The following is a 19,897-nucleotide window of genomic DNA, read 5'->3' on the forward strand; positions in this document are numbered from 1 at the left end:
TTCTTTCTCTCTCTCTCTCCCTCCCTCTAAAAAAAAAAAAAGAGTAAAATGTATTTATCAAATATTTTAAGTTAGTTAAAAGACTAAGATAATAACATGGTGTCAGGTGGTTATAACACAGACCATGAACTTAATCCTTGAATGAGAGAAGTTTAGAAAACACTTCCAGCTTTCTGCCAGTGGACACTGCCACGTAAGTATCATTAAAGTCTCCCCTCCCAGAGTCCTCATGTGGAACCCAGTTTCTCCCAAAGAGCCCAAGTAGCTGCAGAGGCTCTTTATCAGAGGTTTTGGCTTTGAAACAACCCATGTGAGTCTGAGGAGCCATGGTGAGCAGCGGGGAACTCTCACAGACTGTGGTGATGAGAGATCCAAACACCAAGGGCCCTGGAGGCTTTGAGTTTGTCACATATGTCATTGTGGAGGAGGTGGATGCAACCACGAATGCAAGGCCACACAAGGTGGGTGCAAGGGAGTGGACCCAAAGAGGGCGGTCTCAACAGAAGATTCTCAAAGCCCTGATGCCCATTCACGGTGAAAAAGATTTTTGTTGGTGTTATTAAAGAAGACACTGAGGACCATCACCAAAGAGGCTATTTTGAACAGTATGGGAAAACTGAGGTAATGGCAAAAAGAGAGGCTGTGCTTTTGTAACCTTTGATCACTATGACTCCGTAGGCAAGATCGCCGCTCAGGAATACCATACTGTGAACAGCCACAATTATCAAGTAAGGAAGCCCCATCTAAGCAGGAGATGGCTAGTGCTTCATCCAGCCAAAGAGCTCAAAGTGGTTCTTGAAACTTTAGAGGTGGCTGTGAAGGTGGTTTGGATGGGAATGACAACTTTGGTCATGGAAGAAACTTTGGTGATCAAGGTGGCTTTGGTGGCAGCCATGGTGGCGGTAGATATGGTGGCAGTGGGGGTGCCTAGCATGGATTTGGAATGATGGAAGCAATTTTGAAGGTGGCAGAAGCTACAGTAATTTTGGCAATTACAACAATCAATCTTTAAATTTTGGAGGCAGAAGCTCTGCCCTTTGTGGTGGTAGAAGCCAATACTTTCCCAAACCATGAAACCCAGATGGCTATGGTGGTTCCGGCAGCAGCAGTAGCTATGTCAGGGGCTTTAATTGCTGCCAGGAAACAACGCTTAGTGGGAGAGGAGAGCCAGAGAAGAGACGAGGAAACTACAGGTTACAACAGATTTGGGACTCAGCCTAGCACACTGGTGCCAGGGCCCAGCTGCTACAAAGAAGACATGGTTTAGTCAATACTCACACAAATGGGCAAAAAACTCAAGGAGTGTATTTGTGACTAATCGTGTAACAGGTTATTTTAGTTTCTATTCTGTGGAAAACGTAAGTCATTCCAACAAAGGGCTTTAATGTAGATTTTGTTTTGCACCCATGCTGTTGGTTGCAAATATAATAGTCTGATCATGCCCTGGCTGGTGTGATGCAGTGGATTGAGTACCGGCCTGCGAACCAAAGGGTCGCTGGTTCATATTCCCAGTCAGGGCACAGGCCTGGGTTGCAGACCAGGTCCTCAGGAGGGGGCACACGAGAGGCAACCACACATTGATGCTTCTCTCCCTCTTTTTCTCCCTCCCTTCCCCTCTCTGAAAATAAATAAACAAAATCTTAAAAAAAAAAAAAAGTCTGATCATGGCACTGAGTAAATCTGTCTTAAAAGAAAGAAAACACTTCCATAAACAATGCTATAATGAATACTTTTGGGCACATATATTTATGCACTTGTCTGATGTTTTCTTTGGGATGAATCTTATAATTGTTTGAGGGGCAGGCACATTTCTAAGGTTTTAAATATAATCTGCCAAATTGCTCTGCATAAAGGATGCCTCAGTTTACTCTCCCACATTCTGTTGGATTATGAGCTTCATGAAGACAGAGACTTGGTTTTGTTTATTTCTCTAGACCCAACATTTATAATAGTATTTAGGAAATAGTAGGTTCTCAATAAAAATATGCTGGATGAGTTTGTCAAGAACTTTGAAGGGTCTGAGATCTTCTTCTACTCTGAGATTAACAAGTTGGTCTGCCACATCATGGATGCTAGGACATGGAACAAGACTCCTGGGTCAGAAACAAAGGACTTTATTATTGCAATAGCATTTTTACCTCTTCCCCAAGCCCCATTTCCAAAGGGCGATGAAAAAGGGATGCGGATGCCTGCATATTCCATGGGATGCGTTACAGAGAAGGAAGCTTGAGATTAGGTACCTCAAATCTTGCATAATGGGCAATAAGCCTACCTGGTTTTTGCCCAGAAGGAGACATTACCTTCTACACTGGATGGTTAACAAGTTTGCTCTTCTCAACCAAGGGATATACTATCCCTGCCTCCCAGGGCTGTTTGCTATTCATTCTCAAAAAGACACTCTGGAAAATCTTTGTTCATAAAACATGCAGAAACACAAGAGATCCATGGAGAATTGTCTTCCAAAAATTTCCATTCATCCCTCATTTCTACACTGTCTTGGTTTTTGGCAAATTCTCCCATGAGCCCTGGCCAGGTAGCTAAGTTAGGTTAGAGCATCATCCTGATATCCAAAGGCCGTGGGTTTGATCCCTGGTCAGGGCACATACAAGAAACAATCAATGAATGCATAAATAAGTGGAGCAATAAATTGATGTTTCTCTCTCTCTCTCTTCTCCTCTAAAGAAATTAATAAATTAAAACGAAATTCTCCCATGAGTATGCCACTCCATTGGCTGCTTCAATTAATCTGACCAACGGAGACTAGAACCAAATCCAGCCAAATCTGTACTTTGTCTCGTATGGCATGTAATTATGGCTACTGTCAACAGGGCTCCAAGCAACAACATTGGCCTTGGCAAGTCCCCTGCCCATGGTCATGAACTCACCCAGCTGAACAAATCTCATAAACCACCTGGGTCAACCTTAGAAAGCTAGGTGGTTTTCCCCTAAATTTCTGTACTAACCTACTAACCTTTCCTCTTGGCCAAGGCATTGGTCCAGGTACAACAGGGTGAACTAGCCCTTGCAGATTCCCCAGAGCCTGCGGAACAGAAGCCCAGCTCAAGTATATCATCCCTAACAACCCTGGTAAGTGAGTTGAGGTTGACCTGAATGCCCTCCAGGGATGCAGTGGTATCACTGATCACCTTAGCTGGAGTCAGAGACAAGTTTCATGCCACCTATTCCAATTGGATGACTTCCATCATAGGGGTAACTGCCCACAGGGTGCCAAAAATTAAGTTGGGTATCATTCTGGGCATAGGGTGGCCTTATTTTGGAGAGAGCTCTGCAGTCATCTGAAAGCCATAGGATCTATCTGTGAGTTTTTCTTAAACACTGGAAGATTTCTAATGACCACCCAAGTCATGGTGTTTTTAAGAGGGCGATAAGCTCATGCCTGGCTTATGCATAACAAGTGCGGTCCCGGGGTGCACAGGGTGCTCCTGGAAAGAGAGTGTTGCTTACAATTATTGTGTACTCATGTTCTCTTGACCAGCGAGCAGGTCAACCTAAAAGCCCCAGTACAATTTGAATAATTGAGAAACTGCTTGAGGGCCGCCCATCCAACCTGTTCTTTTTGTCTATGCCACCAGCTGGGGCATTTGCCCCACAGAACAACTGAGCAATGTCTATGGGAGTGGAGATGGACAAGAGATTGACAGGTGTTTTGTGTGGGAGATAAAGGAGCTGGGGCCAGACCGTGCTGTTCTCTACAGACTTCTGGGGAAGGTTGAAACAGTGATCAAATTATAATCAGGGCCATCTGGGGCGGGCGGTGAGGAGGGGGCGTAGCAGAACCAGTAGACAGAAATAAGGCATTTGCAGCACCTTGGGAAACAGGGCGTTTTCCTTTGTAAGAAAAGCTCTAGAGAGGGCTCCAAAAGGCAAGGGTTGTTAAAGCCCTTTCCTTTTCCAAACCTCCCCGAGTCCAGGGTGCTCCCTCCCTAGGTGCCTCTGTTTTTGCTCCCTCCACTGCCACAAAATGTGTGTCCATTTCAGTAGCTATAATCTTACCTTCCAATCATTCCCTGCTCACAGCTTCCCTCTTGTCTGAAAGGCTGGTGTAAAGACAAGGGTGTTGTAATAAAACTTAGAACCATCATCACCCGACTTTAGGGGGACTCTCTGAGCAGGGGCGAGGTGCTCAATGAGGTGTTCATTATCCTGCTGATCTAGGACCTTGTTAATCCAACAAGAGAGTTCAGGTGGCGGAAGCAAAATTAAGTTTGAATCTCCTAGACCCAGGTTTCTATCCTGTGATGGTTAATTATCTGTGTTAACCTGCCTGGGCCACAGGAGACCCAGACAGTTGGTCAAACATTATCTTGGGTGTGTGTGAAGGTGTTTTTGACTGAGATTAACATTTGAATCAGTAGACTGAGTACAGCAGATTGCCCTCCTGAATGTGGGCGGGCCTCAGCCAGTTCACTGAAGGTGTGGATAGAATAAAAGCCTAAGTAAGGAGGAATTCTTTCTCTCTGTCTGACCATCCTCAAGGTGGGACACCAGCCTTCTCCTGCGTCCACAATGAGATGGGGACAGGAACTTATACCATCGGCTCTCCTAGGTCTCTAGCTTGTCAATTGCAAATCTTGGACTTCTCAGTCTCCAAAATCATACATGTATAATTACTGTTTCCTATTGTTTCTGTTGCTGTAGAGAACCCAGACTAATCACATTCCAGGAGGAAATAGCTTGGGTTACTATTAGCACAGTGATGGTCACGATGGAATTCTCAATTTTCAAAATAAGCGACCCCCTACTTCTTTCATTCTGGAAGTGACAAGGAGGAGATGTTCCCTTTCTGGGGGCAGCTGTATTCAGTGGCCAGATGATCTGACTAATGTGGTTGGACCAGGAAGAGGCTAGAGAGGAAGAGTTGGAAATCTTTCTGTTTTGTTTCTGAGGACTTACGAATACTAGATGCTTATGGATGTTAGGGCATGTTACGGGCTGATTTCGGTCTCCTCAAAATTCATATATTGAAGTCCTAAGCCCTAGTACCAGTATTTGAAAGTGGGGCATTTAAAGAGGTAATTAAAGTAAAATGCGATCATTAGGGTAAGCCCTAATTCTACTTATATATAGTATATACTTATATAATATTTAATATTTACATAATACATAAATTATGTATTTATAGAACATATAAATTATATATTTTTTATATTTATATAAAAAGAAACTACTCCTGTGCCTCCAATAGTCAAAAAGTTTCCACAGGAGCAGCCACTGTTGACTGTGTCACCTGAATCCCTGGAATAAACCAGGGATCAACAGCACAGGTAGGGTTGGGCTTGCCCATCCTCAGGTCGCTAAGGACTGGGAAACTACTCTCCAGTGTGTCCTGCCCAGTGGTCTTCATTGGCTTCTGAGTATCTATGTGCCTTGAGATTTATGCAAGTCGCTGAGATCAACACCCTCAAGTCCCCTAAAGAAGTGGCAACAAGGAAGGTGGAGATTCTCAGGGTAAATCCCAGGGAGCTCCCTTTCTGCTTTCTCTGTCTGCATCCTCATAGAAAAAGGCCCTGCTGCTTCTTGGAAACCCCAGCATACTCTGAGTCCCTAAGTAGCATTACTCAACCCAGTTGTCAAGTTGAGACTGGTCAAAACAGGATTTAAGACTTTGAAAATGGACAGAGAAGATGGATGCATCCAGAAAGACCAGAATGACTTAGGAACACCCACCATCTCTGTCGATTCAATGTATCTCATGTGAATAAATAAATAAAGACACATAACTTGTCCAGGGTCCCAGAGTCATTTAGTCAGGGCTGGAGCTCAACCCCAGGGCAGCAGCTGAGGCTGTTGGAAACTTCTGCATACAGGGTAGTCACCCAGAAACTCTCTTCCCTTAGCATATGCCTGCCAGGGCATTGACCACACTAGAATGAAATGATTTGTTGACTTGTCTGTCTCTCCCATATGACCTCAAGCTCATGTAATATATTTATTATCTATTTACCTATTGGTTTATTTTCAATCTATTCCCACTAGGATGTAAACTCTATAAGGGCAGGGCTTTTTTCTTTTTCTTTTAATTGGTGTGAAATTCATATAACCTAAAGTTAATCACTGAAAAGTGTACATTAATTCAGTGGCATTAACTATATTTACAACGTTGTGCAGCCATCACCTCCATCTAGTTCCAAAACATTTTCATCCCCCTAAAGGAGAGCCACAACGAATTAAGCTGTCTCCCCCTCCCCCATACCCGCTCCCTCCAGCCCCTGGCAACCTCTCATCTACTTTCTCTATGGATTTGCTTATTCTGGGCATTTCATATAAATGAAGTCCTATAATATGTGTCTGGCCTCTTTCACTTAGCATGATGTTTTTGAGATTTACCATAATGTAGCATGTACCAGTATCTCATTCCCTTTTATGGCTGAGTAATATTACATTGTACGGGTAGACCACATTTTGTTTATTTGTTGCAGGCATTTGGGTGTTTATATCTTTTGGTGACTGTGAACAGGGTAGGATTTTGGGGGATCCACTCCCATTCCCCAGTGCCTAGAACTGAGGAATGAAGGGTGGGCCAGGTATTATTAATTACTATCCCTCCTGGTACATAACAAGTAGTATTAAAAGGCTTGTAGATCTGAGATCAAAAGAATAAATGATCAGAGAGGCAATAACAGTGGAAGCCACGTGGAGGGATTAAGGGAGGGGCCCAATGAAAGAAAAAACTTTCTATTTTCTCCCTTTTGAACTTGAAAAAGTGAATCATGATGGGAACAGACAGACATATTTATATGCCCAGTTCTGAGGAAAGAGGTTTTCTATCATCAGACAGCAAAGGCAAAATGACGCATTAAGATTTTGGGAGATTCACAGTAAATCAAAAGTAGGCGGAGGAGGCAGCTCCTACTTGTGGGCGAGCTCTGGGGAGAAAGTCATTGCACTCCAATTGCTTCCCCACAAAGGACTTTGTTGCATTGCTGAAATTACCAAGGCGTCTTTTGCCAAAAGAAAAAAAAAAGGCGAGAGAAGTAATTTCTCTTTAATTGTTGATGCAATTTGGAAGAAATTAAATTGCAATTATGTTCATTTACTTATGAGGAGAAGGAGTGTGAACACCCTGTGGGGACCCTTATAAGCCTTTTGAAAATAAGACGGCTTTTTGTTCGGAATGGTTCCCTGGGGACCTCCAGGTCCTTAGCGGGTTCAGCTGCTTCGGCGCGCCCTCTCGTGGCCGTGGATGGAAGGTTCGGCAACTGCCCTCCATTCCTCATCACAGGCAAAAACAGAGGCCAATTTCAGCCGCACTGGGGGTGGACCCACAAATTAATTCACACTTAAACTGTAAAGTACGTTTCAGCATGTGCCATTTAGGGGCTCACCTAAGGCCATCTAGGTCAACAGACTTTAAAAGTTGTATTATGTTAATTATGATTATGGTTATAATTTCAAGTAGTTTTGAAGGTCATAATACAAAAAGACAGGTTCCTGGACCAGCTTTCTCGCATCTCAGATGGGACTGATCACTTGTGTATTTCAGAAAATTCCAGAATTTTCTTGTGCATATCCTCCTTTCTCTTCCGCTTCCTTCTCCTCTGTCCCTCCCCTCCCCCTCCTCCTTCTCCTTCTCAATCACAAAAGTGAAGCAGTTATCTGTTCCTGTGCACATATTCCTGGCAGTGGAATGAGCACATTCCCATTGAGATGATCAATGGTGACCTGTGAGTGCCTCTCCCCTTCCTCTTCTAGTCACAAGTATTCACTGAGGACGTCCTGGCTGCGTGTTGGGCTGGGGAACGAGCACACAGAGATCTTTTATCTGTGCTCCCCCCACAACCCTGCAAGGTGCCCACAGTGTATTTGGGCAGATGAACCCTTCAGCAAATCAACACCTGTAGGGTAACACGGTCTGTGTAAGAGGTAGAATAGAATATACTGTGTGGACACAAAAGACAGCTGTGCTCAAACCTGGGAGAAGTCAGAGCGGCATCTCAGAGGAGGTGTGATCAGTCTTAGGTGTCAGAGCTTCTTAAATTGGGAGAGGTAACATCCTGGGGTGCCCAGGTGGAGGATATTTCAAGGTGGCTGCGTGATGGGAAGAGCCAGGCAAGAAGGGGCAGGGGCGTATAAGCAGGGAGCTTGACTCTCATCTCGCGGAGAGTCCCTCTCATCCCCATCTATTCAGAATCCCCTAGGGGAGAAGGACGTCTTTATTTAAAAATGGGGATTCCCAGGACTCACTCAGCTCTCCTGAAGCATATACTCCAGAGACAGAGCTTCGGAACCTGCGTTTTTAAATCAAGTTCCTTGGGCCATTTTTTAGATACGCTGAAGGCTGAGGACCCTGCTATTGGCAATTGCGAATGTATAATTGCTAATTACCAGGTGCCATTGTTTATTTAGGTTATATGGACAAAAAGGGGGACACATGCTAAACCTGACAAGCTCAGGGGAGGCCTGCATGGTGGTCTTATAAACTCAGAGACTGAAAGTAACCAATAGGATGGTCTGAACATGAAACTACCTGACTCAAATTGAGCCATGGTGGGTAGTCCTGTCCTAGGCTGGTATCTTCCTTGACATCGGTGAATCTTTACCTTAACTGAGCCTGTCTATGGTCTCTTTGCATCTGTGATAACATACCTTTGGGATGACAGAGGAATCCTCTTTTCCAGACCCCTCAGGGCACAATCTCCCACTGGAGCTGGAGACCACAGGAACCAGAACTCCTCATTGCTAGCTCGTTGCCCTCATACCATCTCTATGTTCTGTAAATATATTGTTAACTATCCTGTACCCACCAATGCATAAGATAGTTAACAATTCTTCTCATTACAGAACAATGAGAAGACTCTTTTATTCTTTATTCAATCTCAGAAATTGCCCCAATTTGCTTTCTCCCATCTCCCTAATCTATTACCATTGAATTTCATGTAACCCTTCTTACCTCTCCTCCTGTGACTCAAAGGTATAAAATAAGGTACAAAACAGCATTCTCTGGAATATTTTCTCAATCCATTGAGATTTTTTTTCCTGGCAATCATCATCAGTTTGGCTCACATAAATTAAAAAATTCTTACAAGTTTGGATGTTTCTTGCATGGATAGTTACTAGCGAGAAACAACCAGAAACAAACAAACAAAAAAACATCCCAAAACAAAAATTGGCTTGAAGAGTATTGGAGAAAGAAGTTTTACATGTCAGTCAGAAAAAGAATGAATAAATTAAACTGCTAAATTAGACTGGTTAATTTTCTACAGACAAAACTCAAAAATCATGTTTGGTGTTAACTTTGTTACTGGGCAATAAGTTCACAATCTTACAGACAGTAAAAGGACTGTGCTGGATCACTTGTGCATTGTTCATCAAAATCCTGTGACCAAAAGCTGTATTTTCCCAAAGTGTCAGCTGAGAGTCAAGCAGGCTAATTAGTAAATGCTCTCTCAGGGATCGGCAAACCTTTCCCATAAAGGGTCAGACGACAAGTAATTTATGCTTCACTGAAGCAGGCACAGATACTGTCTAAGTGAATGGGCACAGCTGTGTCCCAATAAAACTTTATCCTCAAAACAGGTGAGAGGCCAGATGTGGCCTACGGGCCCTAGTCTGTTAACCTGTGCTAGGACTTAAACTGCAGGGGCTGTGCCTTTAACCACTACGTGCATTGCCTCTCTCTCTGGCCAGCCAGTCCCCTAATAAGCAGGGACATCAGCCAGTGGCAGGTCCTGGACCTCCAGGGAGTGGTCAGGCCCAGAGGTTGTGCTGGGCTCAAATGCTGGGGATTGTTTTTCGCTCAGAGGAGCCTGAGTCATCTTTAAACCCACCAATGCCAGGGGCGGTCTCTCCACAGAGCAGCAAAGCCCAGGGCTTGAGCGCCTTGACACATTAACTTAGCTGCTGACTCTGGAGCAGCTGTGCAAATTCCAGGGAAGGGCTCCATTTTTCAGCGCAGACACCAAGCACCTGTTGCCACTCAGGAATGTTATTTTATCATCAGAAGATGCCAAACTTTGGGACCATGGAAGAGTTTCATTTTCTTTGTGTAAGGGTCTCAAATTATGTGGGAATAAGTCTTGACTGATTAGGTTGCATCTCACAGTCAGAATTACAGAAGTGGCGGAATCATCAGGTCAACTCAGGCTGCAAGTATTTTAATTTAAAAAGCCTTTGTGGGTGACAGTTGTGGGTGACCAACTGGAACCCTGAATTCACCATGATTGGAGATTTTTTCCTCCCTCCACTTCAGGAACTAGGATGCAGGTGAATGAGTATGACAAGCAAGGACACTAGCCTAGTGCTTCAGGAGACTTATTGGAGGTTGTCACACGGCGGAGGGGAGTCGGGTGTCCACAGAAGCTCACTGGTGGGGCTGCGGACGGGAGGCCTCAGCTTCTTACCACGGGAACATTTCTGCAGGGTTGTTTCTGGGTCCTCACAATATGAGAGCCAATGTTCCCCCAGTGAGGGGTTGAAGACAGCAAGGAGAAAGTCACAATGTCTTCAATGACCAAGACTTGGAAGTCACAGTGTCATTTTCCCAATATCCTGTTGGTCCCAAACCCCTGCTCAATGTGGGAAAGGACTACAAGGGGCATGAGCACCAGGAGGTGACGATCACAGGTGGCCATCTGGGAGGCTGGCCACCACAGGAACATTCTGGAGAAGTTGAGCCTGGTAGAAGCATAGCGCATCCAGTGGTAGATGTGGCAGGAACTGGGGCAGTCGGGGGCAGGTTAAGCAGTTTGGGGCTAGGGTTGTGAGACCAATGTACACCAAATATAAGAGTTTTAACTGGAACCCAACAAATGTTATTAATACTGGGGTGAGACCTGATCATTTTGAGGATCGTCCTTCTGCTGGCAATATCTCCAGAAGATGGAGAGAGATGTGAGGGGCTAGAGGCAGCAGGTCCGTCTGGGGATTGTTGTAATAACGTAAGTGGAGAGAGTGAGACGGTCAGGAGACAGGTGGGGGCTGCTGCAGCAAAGAGGCCTTAGAAGAGGTGATTGTTTCTCTCTCACATATCAGTCCATGTCGGAAGACTAGGGCTTGAATTGTGGGATGAAAGGGTTGGGGACACAGGCTCCTTCCATCTTCTGTTTTGCATTCTCAATGCCAAGCTTCCACCTTATGATCCAAGATAGCTGTTCCAGCTCCTACCAGCACATCTACACTCCAGCCAGAGAGCAGAGGGACAGGCGACATTGGAGGTCGTGTTCCTAACCTGGAAGGGCACAACCCGGGAACTGCACACATCACTTCTGCTCACATTTCATGGCTCAAACCTTAGTCACATGACCACACTAGCAGCAAAGGAGACTGGGGAATGTAATCTTTAATTTGAATGGTCATGTGCCCAACTAAAATTCAGGAAGGAAGAAGGTGAGATCGGTTAGTAAGGACAACTAGCCCTCTCTGCCCAGTGGTGATGACAGGAAGCGAGACGAGACGCCAGAAGCAAGTGCTCTTTCTGAGGGAGATACAGCAGGATTTGGTGATCGGATGAACAAGGCGAGTGAGAGGGAAAAAGCATCTCAGATGACAGTGAGGTTTCCAACTTGTAGCTGAGAAGCCGCCTCTCCCGGAGGTCTTGAACACGTACCCACTGATATGTGCCTCTCCCTCCCAGAAAATACAAAACCCCTGATGAGTCTTGTTTTGTACCCAGCTCATTTGGGCTGCTCTCCACCCCCAAATGTACTGCCAGCTGCTGTTTACTTAGGAAATAAAAACTAATTTTAGTGTTAGATTTAGCAAAACCCAATCTTGAAGCAGATCAGCTGCTGCTGCCATCGCACAAGTACCAGGGACTTCAGAGCCAAATAGAAACGACTTCCGGCTTATTGGCTCTCGCAGCTATCCAAGTCACAGCACAACCCCACCGTGGAGTTAAAAATATTGTAACTGTTTCACCCCCTGCATCTGAAAACACCATGCTCATTATATTTGCTTTTCCCTCCATCTGGGATACTCTTTCTTCAGGTCTCTGCTCAAATGTCACCTTTTCAGTGACAGGTGGTGACCACCCTGTGTAAACTAGCAGCTCACCTACGCTGCTCATAGTCACCGCTCCCTTTACCATTTTAGTTGACTTCATAGCACCTATCACCAACTGACAAATGATATATTTACTTGTTAAGTAGGTTATTATCTCTCTTCCTCACCCCTTCAGTATATTATGAGCTGCATGAGGACAGTGACTTGTATATTCTGGTCACTGCTGTGTCCCCAGTGCCTTGACTAGTCGGATTCCTTGGCATCTATGTACACAGTGGCCAGTGCCGGTAAAGTTGGAAGGTGCGGGAAATGGATCCTTCAAACGAGCTGTTGGTGACAATGCTGTTCAGAATTAACTTTCTGGAAAACAGCTTGGCTTGACTCTCTATGCTTATCCTAAGATATAATCGGTATTTAGAACAGAGATCAGCAAACCTTTCTATAAAGAGCCAGATCATAAATAGTTGAGGCTCTGTGGGACATATGGTCTCTCTTGCAATGACTAAACTCAGCAGTGAGAGCAATCATAGACAATATGTAAAAGAATGTCTGTGGCTGTATTCCAATAAAACTTTATTTACAAACATAGGCCAAAGGGGATTTGGCCCACAAAACCATAGTTTGCTGATATACATGTAGAACAAAATGCCATTTATAATGGCATATATTGGAGATATCCCAGCCCTGACTAGTGTGCCTCAGTGGGTTGGGTGTCGTCCCGCAAATTGAAAGGTTACCGGTTTCATTCCCGGTCAGGGCACATGGCTGGGTTGAGGGCTTGGTCCCCATTTCGGACACATAAGAGAAGGTAATTGATTGATGTTTCTCTCTCACGTCGATATTTCTCTCCCTAACTTTCTCCCTCTCTTCCGCTTCTCTAAAAATAAATAAATAAAATCTTTTAAAAAAATGGTGTTTTCAAAGAAATCGTAATGCACTGGGGATATGTTTAGTGCATAATCATATAGATGAAAATCAGTTTAGCCATTAATTAAGAGCTTGAACTCTGAAGTCAAACAAACATAAGCTTGATCCCAAACTTCCTGGCTGTTTGACCTTGGGCAAATTGCTTAATTTCTGGTAAATTTTGGTTTCACTTGAAAAAGCGGAAACAAAATATTATCTATCTTGTAAGGTCGTTAAGAGATAATGCATATAGCATATTGTTTAGCATATAAAAAAAGTGCTTAACAAATAATTGTTCTAAAGTGAGGAAATGAAAAATGGATTAATTTTTATAGTTTTTTGGGTTGCCAGAGTGTGTAATTCTAGAGTTCACTTTGTTGTCATGGCCCTGTATTCTGGGGATGATGAAGTCATGGCTACTATTTCAATCCTTTTGGGCCCTTATATACAATGTGGTGATTTACAGCAACAGCAGTCGGATTTCCTGGTGTGGTTTTCTAGTAGTGAGGGACTGGGATTTTAAAGATCTGAGTCCTACCCCCTTGTTTTTCTCTCCTTCTTCTTCACCCACGTAAAACGCCATTCCCTGCTTTGTACTTTCTCTCTGTATTTACTTGTCTGTCTCTTTCAAAATACAACTTCCCCCAATTATAGCAGCCCTCATACCCTGATGATTTCCACCTGACATTTTTGTTTCACTCAGATTTCTACTCTTAGTGCATTTAAAATCAAATTCAACTTTCCAAGTTCCCTTTACACCTAACCTTTCCAAAACTAACCTACTGTGTCCACTCTCGTTTGTGCATCAAAAGTCTTATTGGGTGTTGGTAGAAAATACAGATTCCCTGGGGCCCACCTTAGGCTTATGGACTCAAATCTCTGGGAGGGGAGTTTTTGGTAAAGGTTGTTTTAACAATATTTTTACAAGGGATCTGGTCTACGGCCAGGTTGGGGAATCATTTGTCACTGTTGAATTTATTACACTTGCAATTTTACACTGATTATATATGGATGAATTTTCGCCTCCTGTGCAAGATCATGAACCTCATAGACATAAGAGTATGTGTGTCTAGCACATACGATGTGTTCAGTATGTGTTTGTTGAATAAATGTCTACAACAGGATGTGGTGGTGAGGTTCCCACAACCCACCAGCAGGTAGCGCAAGAGGCCAGGCCACAGTCGAGAACTAAAATAATGTTACCATTCTTCCTAAGATTTAGATCATGGGTGGGTTTACAGTTTTAAAAATGGTTCTTATGAACAAGTACACAAATTTATGGCATGATTTCTATTTATGGCACATTTAAAACCTCTTGGGGACCCTCTTTTAAGCTAATTAAAAATGGAAATGTCAAATGAAGTTCCATAGAAAAAGGATTGATTTTTCCGTCCTCCAACAATCTCATTTATTAAGTATTTTCAGAGTTCTTGGTATTTGAAATGTGCATATTTTAAAGATATGGTGGGGAAATAAAGGTGATACTAGTTGGACTTTCCTGGGCCTCAGTTTGTCTTTTTGCAAAATGGACGTAAAAAAAGATGGCTTCCAAGGTCCCTTCCATGCATGAAGGATGGGGGAGAGGGTCCTGGCTAGGGTGAGGGTAGGTTTGAAAAATGCTCTTTCTTTATCTGGGTGCTAGTTACACAGGTGTACTCAGATTGTGAAAATTTATAAAGCTGTATGCTTATACTAGGTGGACTTTTCCTTGTGTATGCTGTACTTCAGAAAGGGTAAAAAAAGTTAATTAAGGCCCAGTATTAGTTTCTAATTGTTGCCATAACAAATTATCACAAATTGAGTGGCTTAAACAACACAAATTTATGGTGCAGTTGTTATGTAAAACAGTATGTATGTTCCTCAAAAAAAGTAAATAGAAGTACCATATGATCCTGCAATCCCACTTCGGGGTATATATTCAAAGTAACTGAGAACAAATACTCCAAGGCATAATTGCACACTTACGTCACTGCAGCATTATTCACAAAAGCCAAGAGGTGGGAGCAAACCGAAATGTCTATCAATCAATGAGTGGATAAATACAATGTGGTACATGCATGCAAAAGGTTATTCAGCCTTCAAAAAGAAAAAAATATATGTCACATGCTACAACATGGATGAACCTTGGGGACACAATGCTAAGTGAAAGGAACCAATTTTAGAAGGATAAACCCTGCTGCTTCCACTTGCAGGAGTTACCTAAAGTAGACAAATTCTTAGGAACAGACACTAGAATGGCGGTTGCCTGGGGCTGGGGGAGGGAAAAATGGAGCGGTGATGTTCAATGGGTAAGAAGTTGTAGTCTTGCAAAATAAAAAAGTTCTAGAGATCTGTTGCACAACAATGTACATAGAATTAACACTACCATACTGCACAATTAAAGATGGTTAAGATGGCACATTTTATGTTATGTGTTTTTGACACAATAATAATTTAAAAAACCACCCGCAGATTTATATCTTACATATCTACAGGTAAGAAGTCCAAAATGGGTCTCCTTGGGCTAAAACAAAAGTGTTGGCAGGGCCGCATTCCTTTCTGGGAGGTCTAGCGGAGACTCAGTCACCTGCTCGTTCGAGTTGTTGTTTGGCAGGATTTAGTTCTTGTGGTGGTAGAGCCAAAGCCTCAGTCTTCTTGCTGGCTGTCAGCCGAGGGCTGTTCTATGCCTCTAGAATCAGGCATGTTCCTTGGTTCCTTTCCACCATCTTCAGAGCCAGTAATGGTGAGTGGAGCTGTTCTCATGCTGAATCTCTCTGACACCTTCTTCTACCTCCCCTCTTCCATCTTTAAAGACTCATGGGACTATATTGGGGGCCTCCCGAATAATCCAGGATTGTCTCCCCATTTCAAGATCCCTAACTGAAATCTGCAAAGTTCATTTTGCCATGTGAGATAACACATTTCCAAGTCCTGGGCACCTTCATGGGCATCTTCCGGGAGGCCATTGCCCCGCCCTTCCCAGGCCCCTTCCAGCCCTCACCTGATCATTCTAATGTTCTCCACATGATGGCAGGAGAGAAGATAATACTATGAGAACAGTATTGACTCTAATATGAATATAAGAGTTCAGATTTATTGAATGTTTGTATGCCAGATGCATTTGAAGCACAACATAAGCCTCATCTCATAAAATTCTTCTAGGGGGTAAATGTTATTTTACAGCCAAGAAAACTGAAGCTTATAGTGGTTAATTAATCTGTTTAATGTCACACTGACATTAATAATGGATTAATAAATTTAGGATTTTGCATGCTTAATCAGTTGGCTATATTGACTCTTTAATAAATGTAATAATATTGATGACAAAATATTATTTAGATCACATTTGTACATTTAGAAGAAATGTCAATAAGCAACAAGTTCCAGAGAGTGCGAAGTTAGACATAGTACCCTATTTATTTTATGATCAAAGACATTAGAGCTCAGAAGGAAGGCAGTTGATTGTCCAAGATCATGCAACCAGTTGAGGTCTTGGAATCTCAGTCTCTTCAGACTGGAAGGGTCTTGAAATGATAATCTTTTTCACTTCTCTGCATTTGAGTAGGACATTATATATCCCAGTTTACAGAGAAAAATCTAGTTTGGAGGTGTAAGTGATAGTGATGAGATAATGATTATTAACTTGCTTTTCTAATTACACATGAAAACATTCTTTCAAAAAAAAAAAAAAGAAAACGTCCTTTCAATTCTTGCTTGCTTTCAAAAGGTCACACAAGGGAGGACCACATTTGCCCTCCTGCAGCCTGAGTCCTGATTTTTACCCTGTGTCGAGCCCTCCCCAGATGTCTCCAGAATAACTCTTGATTGGTTTAAGCCTCTCATGGTGGCACCAGGCTTAGCAATGGGCATTTAGTCCTGATATGGCCAACAGGACATGAGGGGAGCTGGTAGGAATTTATCCTACTGAAAAATCCCCCTAAGAATATGAAGATACACGTGCCAAGATGTTCATCTGTAGACTGACTCTGCTAGTATTTGGCTCCCCTTCCTATGGAAGGAGTATGCTTTTTTGCCATTTCAGTTCAAGCAAGGCCATGTGACTTTTTTCAGTGGAAGGGAGGGAGGGAGGGAGGAAGGAAGGAAGGAAGGAAGGAAGGAAGGAAGGAAGGAAGGAAGGAAGGAAGGAAGGAAGGAAGGAAGGAAAGAATGAAGGAAAGAAGGAAGGAAGGAAGAAAGGAAGCAAGGGAAGGAAGGAGGGGAGGGAAAGGAAATGTGAGCAGGTCTCATGGGTCTTTTCCTGGCAGGAGCTTTAAACCAGTGTGTCTTGTCACCTCTCTTTTCTCTATGTCACACTGTCCTACTAATTTCAGATAATGGCTGCTCCATCAGCCTGGATTCTGGAGTGAGGATGACATAGGGCAGAGCCCCAGATGACCAACAGAGAAAAAAATATCATAAGTAAAAATAAACTTTTCCTGTTTTCAGCTATTAAGACTTAAAATATTCATTACAGTAGCCTATCTAGCCCATCCAGACTGATAAGAGTTTGTAACAGTGAAAACTGGAAGGAATGCTAATATCTATCATAGGGGACTAAGTTAATACATTATGGTACATTTCAGTAATAATCTATTAGCGTAGCTCTAGCCACACAGACACACAAAAGTCCATCTCTTTCACTGAGATGGAAAACTGTTTATATTGTTAAGTGAAAAAGAAAAAACCCAAGTTTGTGGAATAGTTTATTCAGTATGACCACACTGTTGTAAAACAAATAATTTATGTATATATTAGTGTGTACATGGGGGAAAAAACACAGGAGGAATATACAGTAAACTGCCAGTAGCAGCTCTCTCTGCATTTCAGATTTCTGTATTGTTTCAATTTTTACAAAATCTGAGTCAAGATTCTCTTTGCTCTGGGTGATCTGTTTCATCTGTCAGTCCTCTGCCAGACTGGATTGTGCAAATTGGCTTTCCCCTTGGATGGATTTGACAATTGACGAAGTTAAATCTGGAGGTGAACTCATGGATTTGTTAAGTGGGGACAGGCTAATAAATAAGGCAATTTGAGCAGCATCTTTGGAATTTTTTCTAAGCCCATCAAAAGCACAGAAAATAATTAGTAATCATTGCAATTCCCAGTGTAAGCAATGATGATTACAAACTGATGAAGATTAGATGGTTTCTGTGCCTCCATTTGTTACTTAAGACTCTGGGATCATTGTTTTCATAGAGGAGCTTTAACAACAATGAGGAAACCGGTTGGAATTGAGGGTTTGTCTAATTCACCTTTGAATTCTCAGTACCTGGTCTTGGCCTGGCCTAGGGCAGGTATTCAATTAATGAGATTCAGAAAATGTCTGTTTTCAAATAATTATTATTTTAAAACATGATCCTTTCATTTTTAAAATGATCACACAGTGAAATTGACCTTTTTTGATGTGCAGATCTATGAATTTTAACACACGCGTGGATTCTATAACTATCACCACAGTCAGAACAGAGAGCAGTTGGTTGCACCACCCCAAGAAACCACATTGTTCTTTGCCGTATAATTCTGTTCTCCCCTCCCGCCCTTGACTCCTGGCAAACACTGATAGGCTCTGTGTCACTATAGCTTTATCTTCTCAAGAATGTCATACAGATGTGATCATACATTAGATAATCTTTTGAGACTGGCTCCTGTCACTCGGTTTTTTTATTGCTGAGCACTGCCAGACACTGTGCTAGGTATTGAAGATACAACAAAAGGCAGTGCAGATATGGCCTCTCTTGGTCTGGAGTTTGTAGACAGCCGCCCTAGATTCATAGAACGTCAGAGGCCTAAGGGGGCCCAGAGACAGTCTAACCCAATAGCTACTCAAAATGCAGGCTGTCGACTGGGACCATCAGCATCCCCTGCGAACGTGTTAGAAATGCAGAACCTCAGGTGCCGCCCCAGGCCTACTGGTGACAGTGCCCAGTCACAGGATTCCTAGGTGATGCCTCTGCCCAGTCAACTGTGAGAAGTCTTCCCTTGCCCTCCACAGAGTACGGAAATTCCTGCATTCCAGCCCAATATCAGGCTGGTCTTTGCATGAATGTGTTCAGTCATGGGGATCTTTTTTGTGCTTCAGCAGCCAGCCCTGTCTGTGATGAGCAGTTCACGTTATTTGGTTTTTCTTGGTCTCAGTGGAAATTTGCTTTTGTATAAATTCCACACTGCGGGTCTAGTTCTGACCTTGGGTCAATCCAAAGCACACAAATTCTTCTTTCACCTAATATCTCTTTGGTTATTTACAGACTTAGTGGCCTTTTCTCCAGGCTGAACACCTCCAGATGCTACAATCATTATTTATATTCATTTATTCACCTACTTAGTATATATTTATTGGTACTGACTACATCCAGTCACTGAACTTGACTATCTCAAAAATTTCAACATAGAGTTAAAATGGGTTTGCTAGATATTATAGTTTTGAGTATTTTTTTTTTACAACCTAATGAGTTCATATTTAATGTAATACTTCTCACCACGGGGGTGCTACTCAGTTAATATAAAGGCCTTTTTTAAACATTAAATCTCTCCTGTATTTCAATGTCAATACATTTTTTTTTTTACATTAAGTCTTTCCTCCATTTCAATGTTAGATACATTGAATATATTTTAAAACTTTTTCCCCCAAAAGAATTAGTTTTAAGTTTTGACTGACTGTGTTTGGTACCTAATATCTCAACACAATATTAACTTGGGAGATAAAACAAACACCTAACAAAAATGTGGAGACAAGTCTCCTGAACAACGAAGGCGGCGGTGATCACAGGTGAACAGCATGACCTCCTAGGGTTCTGGGCAAGAATTTCCTTCTTCCAATGTCATGTGCTTTGAAAATCCTGAGATTATTAAATATTACTTATGCAATAAATAATATTTATTACTCCTTACTGTGTAGCCATCTTACTTCTTTGATCCTCTTTCTAACTAGGAAATACAAATTACAGACTGCATTTCCCAGGGCATTATTTGTTATGAAAAAAAAAATTTGTTTCCCCCATTTTCATATCAATTTATTCCCATTTATAGGGAAACTAAGAATGTAAAATTACCC

At 42.6% G+C, this 19,897-nt stretch overlaps 1 pseudogene; it reads left to right on the forward strand.

The window, feature by feature from the left end:
- The first annotated feature begins 229 nt into the window (after positions 1-229).
- On the forward strand, positions 230-1,221 carry LOC129083316 (heterogeneous nuclear ribonucleoprotein A1-like 3; annotated as a pseudogene).
- The last annotated feature ends 18,676 nt before the right edge of the window (positions 1,222-19,897 follow it).

This window comes from Pteronotus mesoamericanus, unplaced genomic scaffold (genome assembly GCF_021234165.1).
Source record: "Pteronotus mesoamericanus isolate MK-2021 breed Mesoamerican mustached bat unplaced genomic scaffold, CSHL_Meso_final scaffold_167, whole genome shotgun sequence".
NCBI lineage: Eukaryota > Metazoa > Chordata > Mammalia > Chiroptera > Mormoopidae > Pteronotus > Pteronotus mesoamericanus.